Here is a 10,750-nt window from a genome sequence, read left to right on the forward strand (position 1 = left end):
CATGTCATCTAATTTTAAGACACCTGTAAGAAATAGCAAAACCGAAACAAGAAAAAACATTCTATTTCTTGTCCATCAATAAAGTGAATTGGCATATATTTGTAACATGTCTAACTCAATTATTCTTGATAAGTAAACTTGCCTAGGTTTTCCTGTGTGTGGAGATGTGTGTGGAGATGTATCCTCTGACATTTATTTGTGGATTTCCAAATAACATCATTATATTGCCACCATATTACAATATGTTTGATGACAATTTAGTGCAGATAACTTTCTCTTCAATATGTGTCTTCTCTGTCCTCTGAAATTCTTGAATGTGATTATTTTACAGATATTATCTGAAGCAAAATATTACAATCTTAGTAGCATGAAATAAAGAGCAAATCAAAATGAATGAAAGTTCAAAGAAGAAGAAAAATATATTTTGTAGGTGGAGTGGTATGGAAAGTCTTTGAGAATTTGTCTACCAAAATGTTCTAGATAATAGTGGTTTTACTTCTGAATATGAAATTTGAGGGGATTTTGATTTTATTCATTCATCCCTCAACTCTGTACAGACCATCAGCTCTATAGCAGCCCCTTTATTAGCACTTCATATGAAGAGGTTTTTGTAAAAATGTATCAAGCTAACCACTTTCTGATGTCACAGGATTAAGCTGTCCATTGGCTTTTCCTACCCCGTGGTTCGCTATAAAATAATGCACAGACTTCACTTATTAATAATGCATAAAACCACATTTTATCCATGTGACATGATTTCAAATAGTATATGACACACTTGTATCTACATTAATTTCTTGTAAATCATGTAATATAAAATGACAGGACATGAAACTATTTTCTATACTTTGAAACTGAACTTACGTACTAAGTATATGACTTCATTGAGCACATCACTTAACCTTTTAAAGCCTTTGTTATTCATCATTGAAATGGGAAGAAAGATGCCCTCTTCACAAGGTTTCATCAAGCAATCAACATAAACAATACATTTATGACTATTTGGTTACCAATAAAGCTTATAACAGGTGCAATATGCTACATTTATTAATAAACATTTATTGAGTACTTTGTAGGTGAAATGTACCATTTCATTAGCTTTGAGAAATTGTGTAAATAAAATAGACATGTTGCATAACCTTGTGATTATGTCTATAGGGAAGATAAAGCATATGCATAAATAACTAGTTTAAGGAAATAAGAAATAATATTTATTTATTTATTTATTTGACCATAAAATAAATCAGGTCCTATCTTAGAAGGAAATGTATACAGAACCTTATTTAATCTGCTCAAAAATACTGTGAAGGAAGAGTTTTTAATTTAATTTTTAAGGAGAAAAAGCAGATGCCTTGAGAAAAATGTTTTAGCTTCTGAGGAAAAAAATATATCTAAAATCAAAACTCACTTTAATGTGCTTCTCCAATTTCAATTTGACATTGAAAAGTATTCCTTATTAGATGATCACCATCAGGTGAACTTTCAATTTAGTTTCTAGAGAACAGTTGGAGGAAAGATATGTCTGAAAAGCAAAATATTTCCAAAGGTCATGAAAGAGAGAATGCTAACAAAAGGTGACAAGACATTCTCCTAGGGAGTACCTTACATGATAATTTAATTTCTTAAAACACTCAGATAAAAATGAATTCTTTTACCCTGGATTTTGCCTTGTAAAGACTAGTAGGGCTAACCTCTTCCAGTAGGCAGCCAAGCAAAGGAAGTTATTTAACACCTTAGCACTTACAGTTTTGCCCTATGTTTTGGTGCTTCATTTTCCTATTAATTTACCAAAACTTTTAAATCTAACTACCTAAGCACTGTAGTTCATCTGCAGTCAGTGATTAAATATCTTTTTTTTTTTTTTGAAAATTTGAATCTCTGGCTGGAATTGGAGGTCATTTTAAATATAAATAAATACATGAATAAGTAATAGGCTGAAACGAAAGAACATGAACCACAGACAAAAGACAATAAACTATAAAATCACTCATTTCTATTACGCTCAAGTACAGGATTCTTAAAAAAATGATCATTGTAATTAAGAGGGGAACATTTTCCATTAGAGATCTTTGTGCTATCTACATGACATAATAATATTAAAGTAGGTTAATTATGCAAGGCATATCTTGAAAATTTATTGGTTTTTATTCTCTTCTATAATCTGAAATGCCTTGACAAAGAGATCATGCCATATTTTTTCATTACATCTGATTTTTCTACCTTTCCCTAGGTGTAGTTATAACTATCTCTTTGACCTAGAGCAAGTAACCTCCTATGTAGACATCTTGAATTCATAAAGTTCAAAGTCTGAACAATATAACAGAATCAGAGAGCACTTCAAGGGCTGAGGAAGTCTGAACACAGATTTGCCATCATCTTCCTGACCCTTTAATTCAACTAGTATATGTGCTTAAAGCACAGGAATAGAGTGGGGTTATAAGGGGGGGGGGGGGAAATCCATCAGTTTAGTAAAGTAGGTTCTTTTCCCTTTATATATAGATTTTTGGATTCTGCCTTGTTTCTTTAACCCATATAAGAATACAACATTAATGATCTCTGAAGGATTCATGTACAAACAATTTATTTTTTAGGGAAAAGATAATGCCCATAATTCTGTATCCATTATGATGAAATAAGAGATTTAAAGAAAGAATAATAATGGATCCACTTTGACAAACATTTGGCTACCAAAATTGAAGGATAGAGTCAGAAAAATGTAGCATAATGATGAGGAAAAACATTAGGTACCATTTTCCAAAAATTTGATTTGTAGTACAAAAGATGATGGCACAAGCCATTGTATTTTGTAGATAACATGTATAGCTGGGAACTATTTTGTTTTTGTTTTTGTGTTTCAGTTGTTCAAATTGTCTTTTAACTGTCATGTTTATAACACTTATATTTAATTCAATTAAAATATGGTTGATTTTACCATCTTGCTATTTATTTTTGGTAAAGACTCAGGAGGAGTCTTCTGTGAGTTTTTCATAGCTTTTTGCTGCCTGGCTGCTTATTTCCAGAATTGTGCCTTGCCACTGTCTGTAGTGTCAGCCTCCCTGAACTATATATATATATATATATATATATATATTTTTCCTATCTAGCAAAGCTGCTGAACTCAACTTGGGTTTCCATTTTGAGCCAGTATTCTGGAAAAATGCCTCCAAGTAAAAATATATGGCAATTGTAGATTGTGATATCATACATATCATGCATATCCCTTTCTCAGGACCTGCAGTTCTGTGAAACCTGTTGTCTAATGTCTAAAAATATTCATTTTCTATATGCTCTCCAGTTTTCTAGTTATCTTTATCTCTCTTCATTTTTAATGGAAGAAATCTATGACTCAAAGTGTAAATCCTTAAACCATTCTGTTTCAGTATCACATGATGCTCCAAAACTTCAGAACATGAGGAAAATCAGAAATCAGAAACCTATGCCATAAACAAATTAAATATGATAGAATTTATTCTCCCTAACTCAACTCACATATGAGAACACATATCTAAAATCAAGGAAGTAATGTAAAACCTAACTAAGTCAAGATTATGTTGGTGGTTGAGGAGAAAATTGGCATCATCACTGTTAGATGACAGAAGAAGGAGTGAACACTCTTATTTTCCTTGGCAATGTTGAAATTTGTCAATGTATTAACTTTTTTCTTAAAAAGGAAAATATTTTATATAATTATTTGAGAGAGAGAGAGAACATGAGCAGGGGGGACAGTGACAGGAGAGAGAGAATAGACTCCCCGTTGAGCAGGAAGCCCAAAGCAGCTTGATCCCAGGATCCTGAGACATGACCTGAGCCAAAGGCAGATGCTTAATTGACTGAGCTACCCAGGTGCCCCTGTACTAACCTTTTGTGTGTGAAGTTCTGACTCTTTTTGAGCATTTGTTGGCTGCTGAAGCCAATCCTTGAGTTCTACCTATTTTTTAGTAGACCTGGGAGACAATGCTGGTCTTAAGGCAATCAATTTAATTTTATTATCTTTAAAACATAATAACTGCCTTAAAAGAATATTTATAGCAGGTTCCATTTCCCTTTGAGGAAAAATACTTTTAACAAACTTACATAGACAACAACTATACATTTTGAAATAAAATATAAAAAGAAAGAAAAAGAAGAAAGGAAAGAAGAAAGGAAAGGAAAGGAAAGGAAAGGAAAGGAAAGGAAAGGAAAGGAAAGGAAAGAAGGAACTACCTGATTAGGGAGAATTTGAAGGATTTTTAAAACTTTGCAGAACAGACTGGTACAGAGAATTTCACATTTTGTGGCTTTGCCTTCATGCCTGAATACCTTATGGTGCTGCAGTTCAGCTACAACATTTAGCAAAACTCCACTGACTGTTGGCCACAGGTAGTGGTGAAAGAAACTTCAGCAACAAGTGGATCTGGAATGTGAGGGGAGCTATACTTGAAAGAAGACAGTAATAAAAAAATCTCAAATTCTGTGTATTAGAAATGTCTTTTTTTCTGGATGACCACTGAGCCACATATAAGCATGATAAGCAGTAGTCTGCATTGAGATCTGAGTTGTCACTCACCACAGGCAAGACAGGGCATACATTTTGTCAAAAAGTGAATTAATTGTCCACTAAAATAAATATATCATCTTCAGAGGAATATAAAAACTCAGTTCCAGTTCCCACGACATAATATTCACAATGTCCAGAATGCAATCCTAGTCTCAGCAATCAGACTGCAAAAGAAATAAAAGGCATCCAAATCAGCAAGGAAGAAGTCAAACTTCTACTATTCTCAGAAAACATGATACTCTATGGAGACAACCCAAAAGACTCCACCAAAAAAAAAAAAAAAAAAAAAAAGAAAAGAAAAGAAAAGAAAAGAAAAGAAAAATGCTAGAACTGATACACGAATTCAGTAAAGTCACAAGATACAAAATCAATGTACAGAAATTTGTTTCATTTCTATACACTAATAATGAAGCAGCAGAAAGAGAAATCAAGGAATCAATTCCATTTCCAATCGCATCAAAAACAGTAAGATACCTAAGAATAAACCTAACAAGAGATAAAAGATCTGTACTCTAAAAACTGTAGAACACTCATGAAAGAAATTGAAGATGATGCAAAGAAATGGAGAAATATTCCATGCTCATGGATTAGAAGAGCAAATATTTTTTAACTGTCTATACTACCCAAAACACTCTACACATTTAATGCAATCCCTATCAAAATACGGCCAGCATTTTCCACATCTCTAGAACAAACAATCTTAGAATGTATATGGAACCCCAACCACCACCAAAAGCCCAAACAATCTTAAAAAAGCAAAGCAAAGCTGAGGCATCACAATTCTGGATTTCAAGTTATATTATGAAGCTATAGTGATCCAAATGGTATGTAACTGGCACAAAAGCAGACAAATCAATCAAAGAAATAGAATAGAAAACCCAAAATGGACCCACACCTACATGACCAACTAATCTTTGACAAAGCAGCAAAGAATGTGCAGTGGAAAAAGGGCAGTCTCTTCAACAAATGGTGTTGGGAAAACTGGACATCAATATGCAGAAGAATGGACTACTTTCTTACATGATATACAAAAATTAATTCAAAATGGATGAAAGACCTAAGTGTATGACCAGAAACCATTAAAATCCTAGAGGAGATCATAGGCAGTATCTTCTTTGACATCAGCCATAGCATCTTAGATATGTCTCCTGAGGCAAGGAAAATAAAAGCAAAAATAAACTATTGGGTCTTCATCAAGATAAAAAATAACCTGCACAGCGAAGGAAAATGATTAACAAAAATAAAAGAAAATCTACAGAATGGAAAAAGATATTTGCAAATGGAACATCTTATATTGGGTTATTAAACAAAATCTATAAAGAACTTATCAAACTCAACACTCAAAAAACAAATAATCTAGTTAAGAAATGGGCAGAAGACATGAACAGGTATTTTTCCAAAGAAGACATAGAGATGGCTAACAGACACATGAAAAGATGTTCATCACTCATCATCAGAGAAATGCAAATCAAAACTACAATGAGGTATCACCTCACAGTTGTTAGAGTGGCTAAAGTTAACAACTTAGGAAATAACAGATGTTGTTGAAGATAGGGAGAAAGGGGAATTCTCTCACACTATTAGTGGGAATGTAAACTGGTACAGCCACTCCAGAAAACAGTATGGAGGTTCATCAAAAGTTAAATATATAACTACCCTATAATCCAGCAAGTGCACTACAAGGTATTTACACAAAGAATACAAAAATACTGATTCCAAGGGACTTATGCACCCTGATGTTTGTAGCAGCATTATCAATAATAGCCAAATTATGGAAAAGAGCCCAACTATCCATCAAGTGATAAATGGATAAATATGTGATACACACACACACACACACACACAATGGAATATTATTCAGCCATAGAAAGGAATGAAGTCTTGCCATTTGCAATGACATAGATGGAGTTAACATATTATGGTATGTGAAGTTAAGTCAGAGAAGGACAAGTATCATATAATTTCACTCATATGTGGAATTTAAGAAACAAAACAGATGAACATATGAGGAAAAAAAAAAGAGAAGCAAACCAAGAAACAGACTCTTAATGATAGAGAACAAACTTATGGTTGCTGGTGGGGAGGTGGGCAGTGGGATGGGCTAAATGGGTGATGGGGATTAAGGAGAGCATGTGATGTGATGAGCACTGGGAGTTTGTTGTATATAAGTAATGAATCACTAAATTCTACATCGGAAACTAATATTATACAGTATGTCACCTAACTGGAATTTAAATAAAAACTTAAACTATAAAAACAAACAAATAAATAGCAAAAACAAAGCTACTCAAAATATCAAGAGGATCAAAATCATTAGGCATCATGGAAATTCAAGTTGAAATTACAATAAGATGTCAATATACATACATCAGAATTGCTAAAATTCATAAGACTAATTTTAAGTTGATAAATATTTGTAATCTAAAATTATATTGGTTAGTATATAAAATATTTCACTTTGGGAGACTATTTGGAAATTATTTATTTCTTAAAGCTACTCTCTATACAATGTTGTCTTTCCACACCTAAGCATTTAACCAAGAGAAATAACAGCATGTATCTATACACTAAAATTTGTATATATATATGTTCACAGGACTTTTATTTAAAATTAACCAAAAACTAGAACCTACCCATAAGTCTATCAACATATATGTAAATAGATCCACTTTGTTATATTCAGGTAATTTAATAGCTTTAAGCAATACAAAGGAATAAAATACTCGTACATGCACAATATAGATGATTTCATTTCTTTTGCTGAGTAAACTTAGTCAAACGCAAAACAATATGCAGAGTAGGACTTAAATTTTATAATTTTGTTAAAAATGCAAAATCAGTTGTGTTTGCCTGAGTCTAAAGACAGAGGTAAAAATCGGCTTACAAAGGGGCACAAAAATCTTTTGGGAATTGTAAAAATGTTCTGTACCTTAATTATGATGAAGACTTTATGGATATAAATTTATGTTAAAACTACTCAAAAGGGATGCCTTATATTGATATAATTTATTATATTTGATTTAATAAAACAAAATGTGAGGAATAAAACATTCATGTTAGGTTAAACTGCAATTTATTTCATTGTTTCAATCCAGAAACGCTTTATAGTAAAAATAGGTTCAGACCTTTGTAAAGGGACTTTTGATATCACAGTGACTTTAAGTTATTTTGTCTTTCCTGAGCCTCATATAATCTTTTCACATGAGAAAGGAAATTGTGTACCTATTCTGTTAAAAGCTTCTTCAAGGTTACATTATAATACTAGGGATAAAAATCAATCATATACCTTAAATCTAATCATGAATAAATGTCAGGAAAAGTAAAACTGAGATATGTCAGCAATTTAACTTAAATGGTACAGGCGAAAATGTTGTTTATGTTTTTCTTATATATACTTTTTTGTACATGTGAATTTTTTTTCAAAATTACAAAAAGAAATGTAAATCAAAATGTAAATAAAAAATCAGTCATATTAAGAATAAGAATCATGTAAAGTTTTAGTATAGGATGCCATTACAGTTTGAGATTTTTTATTTTTAAATGAATAAAGTTACATATTAACATTTCATTTGTCAGGACAAGAATAGATACTGAATATAAAACTAGATACAGATGCAATGAAATGCTGGGACACCTGCACCCCGATGTTTATAGCAGCAATGTCCACAATAGCCAAACTGTGGAAGGAGCCTCGGTGTCCATCGAAAGATGAATGGATAAAGAAGATGTGGGTTATGTATACAATGGAATATTCCTCAGCCATTAGAAACGACAAATACCCACCATTTGTTTCGACGTGGATGGAAGTGGAGGGTATTATGCTGAGTGAAATAACTCAATCAGAGAAGGACAAAAATTATATGGTCTCATTCATTTGGGGAATATAAATAATAGTGAAAGGGAATAAAGGGGAAAGGAGAGAAAAAATAAGTGGGAAGTATCAGAAAGGGAGACAGAACATGAAGACTCCTAACTCTGGGAAACGAACTAGGGGTGGTGGAAGGGGAGGAGGGCGGGGGTTGGGGGTGAATGGGTGATGGTCATTGAGGGGGGCACTTGACGGGATGAGCACTGGGTGTTATTCTGTATGTTGGCAAATTGAGCACCAATAAAAAATAAATTTATTATTAACAAAAAAAATAAAATAAAAAAAATAAAAAAAAATAAAACTAGAGTAATTATTTAAAAATGTGGGGGGTAATCAATTTTGTGTGACATAGGTTTAAACAAATTATATTAAATTTCCATTTTAACTATCAATTGTCTTTTTAATTATTATTTAAAGATATATTTATTTGAGGGGTAAGGTCAGAAGAAGAGAGAGAATTGGCAAGCTGACTCTCTCCTGTTTGTGCAACCCACCTAGAGGCTTGATCCCAGGACCCAGAGATCATGACTTGAGCCAAAATCAAGATTTGCTTAACTGACTGAGCCACTCAAGCATCCCTCAATTGTATGTTATTTTATTTATTTATTTATTTGTTAAATATTAATTATTTATTTGAGAGAGAGTGCTCGTGGTAAAGGCAAAGGGAGAGAGTGAATATCAAGCAGACTCTACAGAGTGTGAAAGCCAACATGGCTCAGTCTCATGACATGAGCTGAAACCAAGTGTCAGATGCCCAACTGAATGTGCCACCCAGGCATCCTTAATTGTATTTGAAAGACATGATTTATAAAAGATGAAACATATTCTCTTTAAGTAGGTAAGTTTTATGAAATTTCCTTAGGGGTTTAAAAAATATTTACTTTTTTATTTCAATTGTATTTATTTCTCTTCTGTAATTTATGCAGGCTCATTTTTTATAGAAGGATTACTGACTTTTATTTTATTTTGTTCCCATATGCTATAGAAGAAAACATTTCATAGTAAGTTGCTCTAATACACATTATAGGTATACTTGCTCTATCTTGTGAGTGCTCCTAAATCAAATACTGTATTAATTTTGTATATGATTTTCATTGGTCATCAAAATTTCAGACTTTTATCATGATTTTCCTTTATGTTTTGACTATTCTTTATACTTTAAAAAATCTATTGTATCTATTGAATATCGTGAAATATATTATGTATATACTCAGGTATATATATATGTGTATATACATAGAGAGAGAGAGGAAAGAGAGAGAGAGGCACTATATGTTTCTAAATAAAACTCTAAATATAATTTTTATCACTGGGGGCACCTGGGTGCTCAGTAATTGAGCATCTGCCTTTGGCCCAAGTCATGATCCAATTCATGGGATTGAGTACTGCATCAGCTCTTCACATGGAGCCTGGTTCTCCCTCTGACTATGCCTCTGCCTCTATCATGAAGAAATAAATAAAATCTCAAAAAAAAAAAAAGAAACCTTAATCACTGAACAGTGATGAAGTATGTCAAGTAGAAAGATCTATGTTAGGAATAGGGCCTCTGGCCTGGATTAGAACCTCTGGGACATGTGGTGTGAAGCAACAGGGAACAGACGGGACCAACATGCAAACTCAACCTTGGAAATTACTACTCAGGAGATATTGGCAAATAACCAATCTTTCATTTTTGTTGACCTGTCAAATATAGATAATATCAAATTTGAAACTTGTAAGTAATAAACAAATGTAAAATTCAGTTGATAAACTATAATTTTCATTATTCAGATTATTATAAATGGAGAAGAAAAGACTGGTCTCCTCACCCTTCAATTCTGTGGTGAATATAGTGTGTGTAATATATATATATATATATATATATATATATATATATATATATACACATTGCTGCTATAACATTGGGGTGCAGGTGTCTTGGTCTTTCACTGCATCTGTATCTTTGGTGTAAACACCCAGTAGTGCAATTGCTGGGTCATAGGGCAGGTCCATTTTTAACTCTTTGAGGAACCTCCACACAGTTTTCCAGAGTGGCTGCCCAGTTCACATTCCCACCAACAGTGTAAGAGTGTTCCCTTTTCTCCACATCCTCTCCAACATTTGTGGTTTCCTGCTTTGTTAATTTTCCCCATTCTCACTGGTGTGAGGTGGTATCTCATTGTGGTTTTGATTTGTATTTCCCTGATGGCAAGTGATGCAGAGCATTTTTTCATGTTCTTGTTGGCCATGTGTATGTTTTCTTTGGTGAAATTTCTGTTCATGTCTTCTGCCCATTTCATGATTGGATAGCTTGTTTCTTTGCTGTTGAGTTGAATAAGTTCTTTATAGATCTTGGAAACTAGCCC

This window comes from Canis aureus, chromosome 30 (assembly GCF_053574225.1).
Source record: "Canis aureus isolate CA01 chromosome 30, VMU_Caureus_v.1.0, whole genome shotgun sequence".
Classification (NCBI taxonomy): domain Eukaryota; kingdom Metazoa; phylum Chordata; class Mammalia; order Carnivora; family Canidae; genus Canis; species Canis aureus.